Here is a 9,395-nt window from a genome sequence, read left to right as displayed (position 1 = left end):
GTGCAAGATTTCCATGGAGGAAATAAGTTCTCCATGATGGAGGTAGGAATAGAACTAGAATTAGAGGCGGAGCCTGAATATATGACTGAATTGTTGCAACCTTACGGTAAAATTTTCACATATGAGAAGTCACTTCTTAAGGATGAGCAAAGAGGGTGCCTGGGTGCCTTTGACTCAGGTCATGATCCCGGGTCCTCAAATCGAGTCCCAAATTAGGCTCCCTGCTCACTGGGAAGTCTGCTTCTCCCTTTACCACCCCCCCCCCACTGCTCATGATCCCCCTCTCTGTCTTTCTGTCTCTGTTTCTCTCTCTCTCTGATAAATAAATAAAATCTTTTTTTTTTTTTAAAGGACGAGCAAAGAAGTTGGTTGCTTGAGACGGAAACTATTCTTAGTGAAGATGTGGTGAATATTGTTGAAATTACAATAAAAATTTTCTAAGTTTTACTAGTTGATAAAGCAGTGGCAAGGTTTAAAAGGATTGACTCTAATTTTGAAAGAAATTCTACTGTGGGTAAAATGCTATCAAATAGTATCATATGCTGCAGAGAAAGTGTCTGTGAAAAGAATTAGTTAGGAGTCTACACCCAGGATCTGTCATGTTGGGTTTTGTAAGTTGTGTGGCTGCTATCTTGGCCTATTCTCTTATAAGGACTTGGCCCTTCAGAACTGCTTCCCCAAGTCCAGGTCTTGCTGTGGGTCACCAGAGCAGCACTCCCACCTGCTAGAGACTATACCACCCAAACATCTCCTTCCCTGAAGGTAGGTACTGCCACTGGGGCATAGTGGGAGTCATCAGTACGGTGGTGGGTGTGCAGTTTGGTGAACAACACCACTCATCCTAAATGCACTGGAAGTGCAGGGCAGATAGATCAAGCTGGTTTTGGAGGTGGCCCACCATTTGGTGAGAGCATGGTAAAGAGTATTGCCATGGATGATGCCAAAGGCTTATTTAGAGGACAAAAAGTCCTGGTTTCTGGTGCACCAGTCAAAATTCCTGTTTGTTCTGAGAACTTGGGAAGAATCATGAATGCCATTGGAGAACCTGTTGATGAGGGAAGTCCCATCAAAACTAAACAATTTGTACCTATTCATGCTGAGACTTCTGAATTCATAGAGATGAGTGTTGAGCAGGAAATTCTGGTTGCTGGTATCAAGGTGGTGAATCTGCTGACTCCCTATGCTAAGGGTGGAAAAATTGGGCTCTTTGGTGGTGTTGGGGTTGCCAGGATGGTATTGATCATAAAGTTAATATCATCAAAGCCCATGATAGTCACACTGTATTTGCTGGTGTTGGTGAGAAGACTTGTGAAGGCAATGACTTATACCATTAAATGATTGAGTCTGGTGTTATCAATTTAAAAGATACTACCTCCAAATAGCTCTGGTGTGTGGTCAAATGAATGAACCACCTGGCGCTCATGCCTAGGTAGATCTGAATGAACTGACTGTTGCTGAATACTTCAGAGACCAAGATGGTCATACTACTCTTTATTGATTATACCTTTAGCTTCACCCAGGCTGGCTCTGAGGTGTCTGCTTTGCTGGGAATAATTTCTTCTGCTGTGGGCTGTCACTCTACCCTGGCCACTGACATGGGTACCATGTAGGAAAGAATCACCACCACTGTGAAGTGATCTATTACCTCTGTATAGCCTGCTTATGTGCCTACTGATGACTTGGCTGCCCTACCACCACCTTAGACCTTTTCGATGAAGCCACTGTGCTGTCCAATGCTATTGCTTCGATATGGATCCTCTGGATTCCACTTCTCGAATCACGGATCCCAGTGTTGTTGGAAATTAGTATTATGATGTTGCCCATGGGGTTCAAAAGAACCCACAGGACTACAAATGATGGACATCATTGGCATCCTGGGTATGGATGAACTTTCTGGGCAAGACAAGTTGATTGTCCTGTTCATGGAAAATACAGGGTTTCTCATCTCAGCCATTCCAGGTAGATGAGGTTTTCATATGTCATATGGAGAAGCTGGTACCTATAAAGGAGACCATCTAAGGATTCTAGTAGATTTTGGCAGGTGAATCTGACCATCCACCAGAACAAGCCTTCTCTGAAAAAGCTATGGCAAAAGCTGATGAGCTGACTGAAGAGCATTGGTGAGGGGTTCCTTTTGGCAAAAGAAGCACTCATTTTCCATACTTTCCTTCCCTTTCCCACCTAGTAAAAAAAATTTCAGTTTCCTCTGTCAGCCACATAAGAGCCTTAATTGAAGACATTGTGTTCTGTCTGAAGAGGACTGAAGGTTTCCAGTAAGATGTACACCGCTCAGAAAAAAAGTGAATTGATGCTGCAAATATTATTGTTGTCTTATTTTCAGAAATTGGCACACCACCCCAGACTTCACAAACCATCACCCTGATCAGTCATCAGCCATCAACATTAAAGCAAGACCCTCCACCAGAAAAGTTATGACTTACTGAAAGCTCAGATGATGGCTAGCACTTATTCGTAATAAAGCATTTTTAAATTTATACACACACACACATACACAAACACACACACACACATCTTTTTAGACATAATGGTATTAAGTACTTATTAGACTACAGTGTAGTGTGAACATAAATTTTGTATGCATTGAAAAACCCAAAAATAATGTGACTTCCTTTATCGTGATATTTACTTTATTGCAATATCACTTTATTATGATCATCTGTAACTAAACCTACAATATTTACAAGGGATGCCTATAGAATATAGAGAGCCCATATAATAATTTCCAACTTTTAATTATTCTTTAAATAGTGTGCATAATAGTTTTTTATAAATGGATAAAACTATCATAAGGATATTGAACAGTATTGAAATAGCATTTTTTATTATAAAATAGTTTATTTATATAGTGTTCATATAACATTTATATTAAAATTACATGCTAATTGTGAGATTATGGAAACTGTGTAAAGATTTTAAGAAGAAAGTAAATGCCAATTGAAATCCCAACACTTTGAGAAAAGACCCCTCAGCACTTTGGGACTGTACCTCAAAGCCATTCTCTAGGCACATGCACATGTTCTTTTCCATTATGCTTTGCTTGGTGGACACTTGCTCAGGGCCAGGCTCTTGAAAATGCAGCCTCACTCCCAGCTGTCTCATTTAGTTTATTTGTCCCTAGGAAAGTCTCTTGCTTTTAACATCTGTAACATTGAATAAATACTTATTTAATGCATATCTATTTTGAAATACCCACAAGTTTTCTGTTTAGAGGAACAAAAACAGATTTACATATCAGCCTGAAGGTTAAACATGGGCTCTCTGAAAGCACAAGTGGCAAGAAGTTCCAGCACTGGGAACATTCCTTCGAAAAGCCCTGCCCCTGGGTATATCAATTCAAATTCATGAACTATCTAAGGGAGCTTATCTTCATTTCCCCCATGGGAGGAAAATGAAGGGAAAGTAATGGAAGGGTAATGAGCAAAGCAGAGCTTCAGTAGTAGAAAAAAAAAAAACAAATTGTACTACATTTTCTATCCCACTGCCTTATTAAGGGTGTGCGTATATCTGTAAGTATGAATATTCTAGATTCTCTCCTTTAAAATCAAGAAAAATAAAGATTGATATGAAAACCTATAATAATAATAATATAATAATAATAATAGTTACTACATTTATATTTGTAGACTGCTTTACAGATTTTAAGTTACATTATCTTATTTAATCCATACAGAAGCCATTTGAGTGGCAGGGGATCTATTATTCATTCAAGGCATTAGGAAGTTAAGACCAAAAAAAAAAAAAAAGAAAAGTTTTGTGACTTATTCAAGGTTACAAAACCGCTTTATATCAGAATGAGAACTATCACATCAAGTTGGCTAATATGTAGTTATGGTTCTTTCATGCTGAGGAACATAAACATTTCCTTTAAATAAAATCTGCAAAGAAAGTAACATGTTATGGAATAAAATAAATTTAAATACAGGACCATTTCAGTTTTCTCTTATGTATTAGAAATTTTAGATTATAAGCTGAAATGGTATTGCATTTTAAATATTTTGCAAAGAGCTTATATAAATATCCTATGCTTTGCAAGCATAGTTTTTGAGTGATGAGAACTTTAAAGATGTCAATCTAATAATAATAAGAAACAAGGAGCCCTAAGTGGCTCAGTTGGTTAAGCATCCAACTCTTGATCTCAGCTCAGGTCTTGCTTTAAGGGCCATGAATTCAAGTCCCGTTTTGGCTCCATGCTGTGTATGGAGACAACTTAAAAAAAAAAAAAAAAGAGAGAGAGAGAGAGAGTTTAACTTATCTACAGTCTTACAGATTTTGGGGGATACAGCTTATCCAATATATGGTGCAATTTGGATTATAAAATGAAGTGTGTGTATATGTGTGTGTACAACTTGATGAGTTGTATATCAAGAAGCTCAGTGGTTTCTTCCCCTGAGGATACCTATTAGATAATGATTTCAATTATTGTATTATGTAATCATGAAGCTTTTATACTAAAACATTTTTGTCAAAGTAATAACATATATCCAAAAATACACCCATTACAGGAGTACAGAGTGATAAATTCTTCCAAATACATCACATCAGGTAAATATAACCACATTCAGGATAAAAGTCAAACCGCTATAATTCCAGAAACCCCTCCTATTCTTTTAACATCACTAAGCACCCCCAATTCTGAATTCTAGTAATATAGATGAATTTTGCCTCTTTTTGAACTTTTTACATATGAAATATACAATATGCACTTTGGGGCCCTGGATTTTTTGTTCAGTATTGCATTTATGAAATTAATTCACATAGTTGCATGAAATATGTGGTTGAAACACAATCATTTAAATCCACTTGACTATTAATAAACATTTGTGTTGTTTCTGATTTTGGCAATTGTCAATAATGCTGGCACAAAACTTTTCATATAAGGATTTGATCAACACATGACACATTTTTGTTGAATTTAACCCTAAAATGAAAGGTCTTGATTATTGGCTTTGCTTTAGGTCAGCTTTAGGGAATAGTGATATATAGATATCCAAAGTATTGTCTGAAAGAATCTATTGATCTAAATCTCTGAAAAATACATTTGCTATTGCATTGAATCAATAGACAGATTTGGAAAAAAAAAATGATTTCTTTAAAATAGTGAGTCTTGGGACGCCTGGGTGGCTCAGTTGGTTAAGCAGCTGCCTTCGGCTCAGGTCATGATCCCAGCGTCCTGGGATCGAGTCCCACATCGGGCTCCTTGCTCCGCAGGGAGCCTGCTTCTCCCTCTGACTCTGCCTTCCACTTTGTCTGCCTGTGCTCGCTCTCGCTTGCTCTCTCTCTGACAAATAAATAAAATCTTTAAAAAAAAAAAATAAAATAAAATAAAATAGTGAGTCTTCCAATCCATATACCTTCATTTATTTGGGATTTTGTAAATCTTTCTATATAGTGTTTTATAATTTCCATTATAATTGATTTATACAAATTTTAATGATATTTTAAGTATTTAATATAATTGATATTATACTAATATAATTTTAGAATATAAATATTTATTTGTTGTTGAAACTTTTTATTTTGATATGATTTTAGATCAATTCCATTTGTAAGAAATAATACTTAGAATTCCAGTGTACTCTTTACCCAGTTTTCCCCAAAGGAATTCTTGCAAAACTACTATAATATCACCATCAAAATACTGACATTTTTATTATGAAAGTATATAAGAGTGATGTCACCACAAAGATCCCTCACTGTGTTACCCTTTACAGCCAAATCTACTACCCTTCTTCTTCCCATCTTTTACTCCTGGCAAAAAATAATCTGTTCTACATTAATGACATTTTCACTTTAATAAGGCCATATAAACAGAATCATACAGTGTATGATCCAATCCTCGGTTATTTGGTATTCCATTTAGCATAATTGCCAAGTTCATCCAAGTCATTGTACCTATCAATAATTTGTTGTTATTATTATTACTTATTATATTGTTGCTTGAGCAGCATTGCATGGTATGGATGTACTATAATTGTTTAGCCATTATTCCATGAAAGACATTGGAGTTATTTCCCATTTAGGATTATTACAACAAAGAAACAAACAAACAAAAAACTGCTATTGAATATTGCTATACAGGTTTTCACATGATTTTTTAAGTTTTTATTTCCCTAAGATAAATGTCCAAGAGTGCAATTGCTGGGTCATATGATATTTGCATATTTACTTTATAAAACTCATAAATCTATTTTGCAGTGTGGCTGTATCATTTTACACACCCACCAGCAACAGATGAGTGACTTAGTTTGTCTACATCCTTGGAAGCATTTGGTTTTGTCACCAGTTTAATAGTTTTCTAATGATTTGTCATTGTGATTTATTTTGCATTTCCCTAGTGGATAATAATGTTTAACATCTTTCTGTGTGCTTATTTGCTATCTGTATATCCTCTTCAGTGAAAGTTGCATTTATGTCCTTTGCCTATTTTGTGATTAGATTGTTTTTTTTTTTCACTTTTGAGTTCTGAGAGTTCTTTTTTTTGTTTGTTTGTTTGTTTCAAAGATTTTATTTATTGATTTGACAGACAGAGATCACAGGGAGGCAGAGAGGCAGGCAGAGAGAGAGGAGGAAGCAGGCTCCCCACTGAGGAGAGAGCCCGATATGGGGCTTGATCCCAGGACTCTGGGATCATGACCTGAGCTGAAGGCAGAGGCTTAACCCACTGAGCCACCCAGGTGCCCCAAGTTCTGAGAGTTCTTTATGTAATCAACTTTCTAGCCCTTTATCAGATATGCAATTTACATATATAATTATCTAGTCTGTAGCTTTTTTATTATAATTTTATAAATGAAGTCTTCTATATAGCAAAAGTTTTATTTTTAACATTTTTTACAAGTTTCAGTTTATTATTATTATTATTTTTTAATATAATTTTTTATTTTTTATAAACATATATTTTTATCTCCAGGGGTACAGGTCTGTGAATCACCAGGTTTACACACTTCACAGCACTCACCAAAGCACATACCCTCCCCAATGTCCATAATCCCACCCTTTTCTCCCAAACCCCCTCCCCCCAGCAACCCTCAGTTTGTTTTGTGAGATTAAGAGTCACTTATGGTTTGTTTCCCTCCCAATCCCATTTTCTTTCATTTATTCTTCTCGTACCCACTTAAGCCCCCATGTTTATTATTTTTTTAACAGAATAAGGCTTTAGTGTCAGATGTAAAAATTCCTTACATTCCAAAGATTTACTTTTTCTGAAAGTTTCATATTAGAGTCTATATTCTAAATTAATGTTTCTATAAGGTGTAAATTTTAGATCAAGTTTGTTTATTTTTTAAACTCCTTCCTTCCTACCGTCCTTCTGCCTATAGATACTGGTTTCTTTAGTACCATATGTTAAAAAGCCTATCCTTTTTCCACTGATTTGCTTTTACACCTTTGTTGGAATTGGTTGGACACTTCTGGGCTTTCTCTACAGTTACATTCATCTATATGTCTATTGTTCCACTACCACTATATTGTCTTGATTAATATAGTCATATTATAATACTAAATATCAGATAAAGCAGTCCATCCTCACTTTTTCAAAATTTTTATTCTAGAGCCTAGAACCTATTTCTTTCCAAGTAAATTTTAGTGTAAGCTAGACTATATGTACTAAAAACATTCCTGCAATTTTCATAGAAATAGTTTAAAACCTACAGAATTTTGCAAGATAAATATCTTTGTTATTTTAAGTCTGGTAATCCATTAACACATTATGCCTCAACATTTTTTTAGGCCTTTTTTGATATCATCGACATTTTGAATTTTTTGGCATTCAAGTTCTTTACATGTTAAATGTATACCTAAGTATTTTGTTTTATTTTATTTGGAGTGATTGAAAATCATGTTACAATTTTAATTTCTTCCCCACATGCCTTTTCAATTATCTAGAAGTATGATCTTCCATCCTGTGTAGTTGCTGGACTGACTTACTAGTTCTAGGAGATTTTTGTCTGTTCATTTTTGTAATGATTTTATTTATTATTTGAGAGAGAAAGAGAGCCCAGGTTGGGGGAGGGGTGCACAGGGAGAAGCAGATTCCCCTCAGGTCTCCATCCCAGGACTCTAGGATCATGTCCTGAGCCAAAGTGAGATACTTACCCAACTGAGCCACCCAGACACTCCTGTTTGTTCATTTTTAATATTCCTTGGGATTTTCTATGTAGAAAATGTCATTTTCAAATAAGGAGAGTTTTATGTATTCCTTTACAATACGAATGCCTTTTATTTCTTTTAGTTCCCATATGCATTGGCTAGAATCTCCAATATTATACTGAAAAAGAGTGGTAGAGGAGATATTTTGGCCTTTTTCCTGATCTCAGAGAGAAAATACACAGACTTACTCATTAAGTTTAATGCCGGCAGTATGTTTTTTTTTGTTTGTTTGTTGTTCATGATCTTTATCAATATTAAGTTGAAGAAGTTCTCCTCTAATCCTAGCTTCTGAGAGTTTATTAATGAGTGCTTCTTAGATTCTAGCAAATGCTTATTATGTATCAGTCATTATGTTTATATGATTCTTCCTTGTACATCTATTGATATGATAGATTATACTGATTAATTTTGAATACTGATCAATAATTAAATATTTGGATAAAATCCCATTTGGTAATTTTGTATCATTCTTTCTATATATAGTAGGATTTGATTTGTTTATATATATATATATTTCCATCTAAGTCAGTGGTTTTGTTTTTCTTTCTTTGTTTTTTATTTGTTTCTTTTTCTTGGTACCATCTGTGTTTAGTTTGGTATCAGAGAAATACTAGCCTCATAAAATGAATAGAAGTATTTCCTCATCCTCTGTTCTGAAAGAAAATTTGTAAAATTGATACTAACTGATCTTTGAATGGTAAAATTTTCCTTGAAATCTTGTAACTGGAGATTTCTTTTGAAGAGCTTTGGAAGTATTCAATTTTAATATTCAATTTTTTGATGTTTATAAGAGGACTCTTCAGATAACCTGTTTCATCTTGGTTGAGTTTTAGTAGTTTATAGTTTTCTAAGAATTGGTCCAAATTCTAATGTATGAGAATGAAGTTGTTACTGTATTTTCTCATTTATAATGGTTGTAGGGCCTATAGTGATATCCCCTGTTTCATACTTGATGTTAAGATTTGAATCTTCTTTCTGCTTATATTTGACAGAACTGCTAGAGTTGTATCAATTTTCTTACTTTTTCTGTAGAATCAGCTCCTTATTTTTTTTTTGATTTTTAAAGTTATTTTCCTATTTTCAATATCATTAGTTTCTATTATTATTTCTTTTATTCCCCAACCTCCAGGTTTATTCTCCTATTATTTGTCTCATTTTTTAAGGCAGTAACTTAAATGATTAATTTGAGAATTTTCCAATGTAAGTGTTTATTGGTATAAATTTCCCTT

At 34.7% G+C, this 9,395-nt stretch overlaps 1 pseudogene; it reads left to right on the top strand.

The window, feature by feature from the left end:
• The first annotated feature begins 599 nt into the window (after window positions 1-599).
• LOC101680035 lies at window positions 600-2,124 on the top strand (annotated as a pseudogene).
• Window positions 2,125-9,395: the final 7,271 nt, after the last annotated feature.

Source organism: Mustela putorius, unplaced genomic scaffold (assembly GCF_011764305.1).
Source record: "Mustela putorius furo isolate JIRA1106 unplaced genomic scaffold, ASM1176430v1.1 tig00003834_pilon_pilon_pilon, whole genome shotgun sequence".
NCBI lineage: Eukaryota > Metazoa > Chordata > Mammalia > Carnivora > Mustelidae > Mustela > Mustela putorius.
Note: the sequence above shows the minus strand (reverse complement) of the source record. Positions and strands in the feature narration are given on the sequence as shown.